We start from the raw sequence: 7,500 nt of genomic DNA, 5'->3' as shown, positions 1-7,500 counted from the left end.
ACGTTTGCCAACCGACTTTAAAGCCCATTCGTACCATATAGCGGCACCATAAGTGGCACAGGCCACAAATAGGCCCCGATATACGGTACGAACCGCACGCCGGCTAAGACCCCAGTCAAATCTGACAACGCGACGCACTTGCCCAACGATTGCCTGCAGCCGCTCCCTCAACGAAACTAAGTGTGGAGTAAAACACATCCTTTCACTCATAGTTACCCCCAGGTATTTGACTTGCGTCACATACCTAATCCCTATCCCATTCAAACGTACAATCGGTGGACGACTCGGGGACAATCTGCCCTTAAGCAGCATTGTCACCGTTTTGTCCATCGATATGTCCACTCCCACATCTACCCCCCAATTGTGGGTAAATGTAAGGAGCTGCCCCCCCACTCGCTCTAGTTCCTCACGCGAACGACCCTCAACCAAAATGAGAAGGTCGTCCGCATACGCACAGTGTTTACAGAGTGGCTCTAACTGCCGAAGCAGGGAGTCCATCATGAGGTTCCAAATGAAGGGACCACAGACGGATCCCTGCGGACAGCCTCGCTCCACCCCAATCTCCACACTCCCGCCCACTCCTACCATGGATGCTTTTCTGTCCGAAAAATAACTCCGCCATAGAGTAATTTCCGGACAGCCAAGCTCCTCTAATCTCTGCAACACACGATCCCAGCGCAAGTAATCAAATGCCCCCTTAAAGTCAATAAATATGCCAAGGACATATTTATTGACGTTTTCCCTAACTACACTCTGAACATACAACCACGCATCCTCTATACCACGTCTTTTCCTAAACCCATACTGCCTATCCGACCTAACACCCCGAGTTAGCTCCTGAAGCCGCTCAACCATAACCCTTTCCAGCACTTTTCCAAGCACCGGAAGGAGGCTGATACCACGATAAGATCGAGGATCGCTCCTGATCTTATCGGGCGACTTCAAGAGTGCAACGACCCTAGCAATTTTCCACTCGCGTGGAAAATATCCCTCCCATATGCATTTATCATAAATGGCCTCCAAATATTCCGGAATGAACTTCCACAAGCATTTGCACATCTCTCCGTTCAAACCATCGAAACCTGGAGACCTTTTAGACCTGACCAGGCCAAATGCATAATCCAACTCCTCAGCTTCTATTGGAGGGACAGGCACCTCTTGTGCAGGAGGAACCTGAACCTCAGCCCTGGGAAAAAACTCGCCTAACAGAACATTGGCACACTCTCTCCACGTCGATAATACAGTATCACCTACGCGAAGAGAGCTAGCCATCTCATTTCGACGACCCCGACAGATCCTATAGACCTGTCCCCAAGGGTCGTCCCTATTTTCCCCCACAAATCTCCTCCACTCTTCCTCCTTCACTCTCACAAGCATCTTCTTATATTCTCTCATCCCTACACTAAATTGATACTTGAGCTGAGACAGATTCTCCGAATTGGTCCGCCTGCCGCGTTGAAACAAACGCCTCAAGCGTCGGACAGACCTCCTCTTTGAATTTAACTCACTCGTCCACCATTTCACACCTTTCATTCTCACAGCCCTAGCTTTCCTAAACACTGAGTCATTCACTCCCCAGACACATTCCGATAGACGAGCAATTTGCTCGTCAACCCCCAACTCCTCAAACTCACTAAGCGGTATATCCAATACCGCTTCCCTAACAGTGTGTCCATATCGGTTCCAGTCAGCACACGAGGTACGCCATCGCCTCAATGGACTCCCCCCTTCTAACTGCGGGGTACGGGGAGTAACCATAATTTGTATTAAATTATGGTCACTAATTCCCCAACCCCCCCTAACACTCCATTTACACTCGAACCTACCCGCTGCTGCGTCATTCATGAGCGTCACGTCAATGTCACTCACACCTCTAGGCCCCTCAAACGTATACCATACGCTTGGTTCGTTTGCTACAAGGAGGTTATTCGCCACAATCCACTCGCTCATAACCTCACCCCGAGTGTGGCTCCGATATCCAGCAGTATGCCTGGATACCTTGCTGAACCACATCGGGGAGGTAGCATTCGCGTCAAGACACACGATGGCAGGAATGCTACTCTCAAGTAGTAGCACCGCATCAATGTATCTTAAGTAGGGCTCTAGAGGCTCGTCAGACTTGCAGTACAAGCTGACGACATTCATTCTGCCGAATTCCCCCTCGACACACACACATACTCCCCACTGTGATGAGTCAACTACTACACAAGAGTAGCTTGGCTCACACACAGCTACTGCGGCCTTGACTCCAAGGTCCGTAAAGACCCTGAAGCCCCCAGGAAGGCCTCTCACCACCCCATTGGTGGAGTATGGTTCCTGGAGCAAAGCAATGCCGCAGCCCCCCTCCGACATACACGCCCCCAATTCACACATCACGGCATATGACCCCTGACAGTTCAGTTGATATAGTTCAACCATCAATGTCTAGCGTTCGCACGGGCAACAATGGCACAGTACACCGGGCAGACAGTGGACATCATTAGATGTCCGGCTGGCTTGCCCTTAAACGCACAGTTGCGACAATGCGGGGCATTGCCACAACCTGCACTCCTGTGTCCTTCTTGCCCGCACCTACGGCAGACATCCTTCTTGGCTCTGCATTCTGCCACCCTGTGATCAAACCCCATGCATCGGAAGCAGCCGGGCGTCAGTTGGTCTGGCCGTACCCGGAAGGAAAACCACTTTATGTAGCAACGACCTGCTTCCAGGAGGGCGGACATTAGCATGTCCGTTCCCTCAAGGACAACATTCGTCACCCCATCGGGGCTGACCTTCCAAGGACGGCTGATCATCCTCACGTCCTTCTCACGGCACCCAGGGCTGAACTCCTTGAGGTTCAACCGGAACAACTCTCCCATGAAATCCTCAGGGGAGATCTCCGTGTGAACCCCCTGGACCACAACCCTAGGCCCCAGCTTCCGACGTATGCTCACATCGAGCCCCACTTCGGAAAACTTGGCATTTTTTGCCAAGTTATCCCTCTCGGCAACGGATGGGGTGCGAATAATCGCACCTCCATCCTTCAACGGGCGCACCTCGTGCACCCTAACCCCCATGGAAGGCCCAACCTCCTTTACAACTTTCTTGATCACCTCCTTGGAAGTAGTGGGGGTTTTACCCCTTACTACGACCGACCAGGTCTCAACTGGCTTGGGCACCGGCAACGCAGGCAACACAGGCGCAGGCGCCTGAGGTGCCGGCATCGACGCTGCACCAGCCAGCGCAGCTCCAGCCGTCCTCCGAGGTGCTTCCTCCCTGGTAATCTTCGTGGCTTCTAGTTGCCCACGAAGATGGGCTATCTCCCCCACCATTTCCACAAAGAGTTCCTCGAACTCCAAGGAGTACCCCAGGAGGTCTTTTGCAACACTTTTCGGGACGCCGTCCATGTCTATGACGGCTCCACTAAAGGCCGTCACAATGGACTTGAAGCGCCCCATAAACTGCACCACAACTTTCTTGCGTTCGGCATCCCCACCGATCGCACCCAAACCTTTCAGGGAAGCACCCAATTCCCCACGGATTTCCTCCAAACGCTTCCCTGCGGGACCTAATTTTTCCCCCGTCTTCCGCCCCTTGCGCCCACTCCCAATCTTTCCGCTTTCGGAACCACCCTCGCTTCCACTCACCTTTTCAGGTACCTTTAAAGATACCTTCTCCACCGGAACCGCTGCACCTCCAGCGGTCTTCTTCTTGGAACGGGGAGGAGACCGCAAGATCACCTCCTCCTCTCCGGACGTCGTCTCGTCCATTGCCGACGATGGCACCGCCGAACCGCTTGGAAGAGGGGTGTTCGCCCTCTTCCTCAACCCTTCTGATTTGGGCATTGCCCAACTCTCTACCACTAAGGTTGCCGAGTTCGCCGTATAAAGGCCTCCCGAGCAACAACAAAAACTGGGTCCCTTTTGGGCGACGGCAACTACTGCACGGCAGGAATGAACCCCGCACAGGTACGCACACAGCGGCTGCACCTATCGGCGAGCCAAAGCAAAGCGCGAGGGCGTAGCCCACAGCGCCAGCCAAAGGTCTGGCAAAGGCCACCACCAATGCCTTGCCGGACGGAACACTGTTCCCCGAACAAGGACGGGTCGACCAAGGTGGAGCTAACGCCGAGCTCGACCGCAGGCAAAACGCAGCACGCTCTGTTCGCAGCACCTGCACAAAGTATTCAACCTTGGCGCAGTACTTAACCCACGCACAAAAGGGGACGCCCTTTTTACTGTTGCCAAATATGGCAATATAGCGGCACGACAGACCTAGTGTACGCCCGCACTGTACACCCACACCGAATGTAACGGCACGCGCCAAAAGACCACGCCAGAAATTAGCGGCACACAAAAATTGTAAACACCTTGGTATAGCGGCACTCACTTGAGCGTCCCACAATATACCAACAAGGTACACTTGTACACAAAGTACAGCCACGCGAACAGTGGCGTCACCAGCACAAACCGTAGTCACCTGAGCAATTGCTCGTAAACAATGCACCGCTATGGTACAGCTACGCACAGCACACCACGCCGAAAAACAACGGCACGCCCGCAAAAGTTGTAAACAACTTAATGGAAAATTTCCAAAACGCTGTATCTAGCGGCACTCACACGCACGCACAATGTGTCTATAGCACGGAGTATATTGGCACTCACTGGAGTGTCCAACAAAACTACCGTACGGCACTTAATCACTCGTAAACAGTGTACAGCTACTACAAAGTAGCGTCACTCGCACAACGGCACTTTCAATCACAATTAATTGTAAACACTGTACCGCTATGGTACAGCCACAACAATATTAGCGTCACTCGCACAACTGTAATACACCGGTTATCACACACGAATATAAACGCAAAAGAAATCGCAAAAATCGCTAAAAATCGCTAATCACCACTTAGCACACGACACGTCCGCACTATTCAACAGTCAAACTGAGAATGAGTAGATAGGGACAGTAGGAATCTCGTTAATCCATTCATGCGCGTCACTAATTAGATGACGAGGCATTTGGCTACCTTAAGAGAGTCATAGTTACTCCCGCCGTTTACCCGCGCTTACTTGAATTTCTTCACTTTGACATTCAGAGCACTGGGCAGAAATCACATTGTGTCAACACCCGTTAGGGCCATCACAATGCTTTGTTTTAATTAGACAGTCGGATTCCCCAAGTCCGTGCCAGTTCTGAATTGATTGTTAATTGATAATCGTTATAATTTAAAAGGAATATATATCGAATGATATAATTCCTTAAAAATTTTAGCAAGAAAGTTCCACAATTGGCTACGTAACTACTATCCGGGGAACAAGAATCGTAATTCTCTATTTACCCAGAACGAGTACATAAACCATGGTATTGCTTCCCAATCAAGCCCGACTATCTCAATCTTCAGAGCCAATCCTTATCCCGAAGTTACGGATCTAATTTGCCGACTTCCCTTACCTACATTATTCTATCGACTAGAGACTCTTCACCTTGGAGACCAGCTGCGGATATTGGTACGGCCTGTTGAGAAGTTTGCGTGACCCCACCATAAATTTTCAAGGTCCGAGGAGAAAATATCGACACAACAGTAAATGTCATGCTCTTCTAGTCCATCTACCATATCTCTCTTCGAAAGACTTCCATGGTAGTACGACTATAAAACAGAAAAGAAAACTCTTCCGATATCTCTCGACGGCTTCTTTATGGTCGTTCCTGTTGCCAGGATGAGCACAAGGCCCATTTTTAATAACAAACGGATACTCAACAGGTTACGGAATTGGAACCGTATTCCCTTTCGTTCAAAATAATTCAAGTATTTTAATTATTTTTAAATATATTTTTATTAATATTTTTTTTTATTAAAAACTTGAAAATTTTCGGCTTTCGCCTTGAACTTAGGACCGACTAACTCGTGATCAACCACTGTTCACACGAAACCCTTCTCCACTTCAGTCCTCCAAGGTCTCATTCGATTATTTGCTACTACCACCAAGATCTGTACCAATAGCGGCTCCATGCAGGCTTACGCCAAACACTTCTAAGCACACTATTGTACCCTCCTACTCACTAAAGTTTCAAAATTTATAAATCAATCGAAATTGTTTTATAAATCATCTACTTTAGCGGTAATGTATAGGTATACAACTTAAGCGCCATCCATTTTAAGGGCTAGTTGCTTCGGCAGGTGAGTTGTTACACACTCCTTAGCGGATTACGACTTCCATGTCCACCGTCCTGCTGTTTTAAGCAACCAACGCCTTTCATGGTATCTGCATGAGTTGTTAATTTAGGCACCGTAACATTACGTTTGGTTCATCCCACAGCGCCAGTTCTGCTTACCAAAAGTGGCCCACTGGGCACATTATATCATAACCTCAACCTTCATATCAAGAAAGGTGAGGTTCTTACCCATTTAAAGTTTGAGAATAGGTTAAAATCGTTTCGACCCTAAGGCCTCTAATCATTCGCTTTACCAGATAAGATTATTTTATATAATTTTTAAATGCACCAGCTATCCTGAGGGAAACTTCGGAGGGAACCAGCTACTAGATGGTTCGATTGGTCTTTCGCCCCTATACTCAATTCTGACAATCGATTTGCACGTCAGAACTGTTTCGGTCTTCCATCAGGGTTTCCCCTGACTTCAACCTGATCAAGTATAGTTCACCATCTTTCGGGTCACAGCATATATGCTCAAGGTACGCTCCAGTTAGAGGTATAAATAATAATAAATTATCATTATACATAACTATATGGAACGCCCCGGGATTGAATTAATTGACTATTTATTAAAAAATAGACTAAAAATTAATCCCATTATATTTAAGTTAAGTTAATTATGCCATTAAGTTTAATATAACTCAATGACTTGCACATATGTTAGACTCCTTGGTCCGTGTTTCAAGACGGGTCCCGAAGGTATCCTGAATCTTTCGCATTGTTAATCATATAAATGCATACAAATAAATATTAATATCATAGATATTAAATTTTTTGTAAAATTCAAAAAATGAATTTTAGCATTATATATAATAAAATCTATCAACACTTTATCAAATCATTAGTATTTATTTTATGTTAATATGCTTAAAAAGCAAATTAATTTAAATAAACTTAATATCACCAATGATCTTTTGATAAATACTTTATTATGTTAATAGATTACAATGTCCTTATATGAAAAAAATGCACATTATTTTTTTAATTATTTAATGATGAATTTTTCATAATGGATATTCAGGTTCATCGGGCTTAACCTCTAAGCAGTTTCACGTACTATTTAACTCTCTATTCAGAGTTCTTTTCAACTTTCCCTCACGGTACTTGTTTACTATCGGTCTCATGGTTATATTTAGTTTTAGATGGAGTTTACCACCCACTTAGTGCTGCACTATCAAGCAACACGACTCTTTGGAAATATCTTTCTAGTAATCATTAACGTTATACGGGCCTGGCACCCTCTATGGGTAAATGGCCTCATTTAAGAAGGACTTAAATCGTTAATTTCTCATACTAGATATTAAGATA

At 46.9% G+C, this 7,500-nt stretch overlaps 1 pseudogene; it reads right to left on the bottom strand.

The window, feature by feature from the left end:
- Window positions 1-4,891: 4,891 nt before the first annotated feature.
- The window catches only part of LOC129251805 (large subunit ribosomal RNA), a 2,770-nt pseudogene continuing 161 nt past the window's right edge, over window positions 4,892-7,500 (bottom strand).

Source organism: Anastrepha obliqua, unplaced genomic scaffold (assembly GCF_027943255.1).
Source record: "Anastrepha obliqua isolate idAnaObli1 unplaced genomic scaffold, idAnaObli1_1.0 ptg000071l, whole genome shotgun sequence".
Lineage (NCBI taxonomy): Eukaryota > Metazoa > Arthropoda > Insecta > Diptera > Tephritidae > Anastrepha > Anastrepha obliqua.
This window is presented reverse-complemented; position numbering and strand designations above follow the sequence as displayed.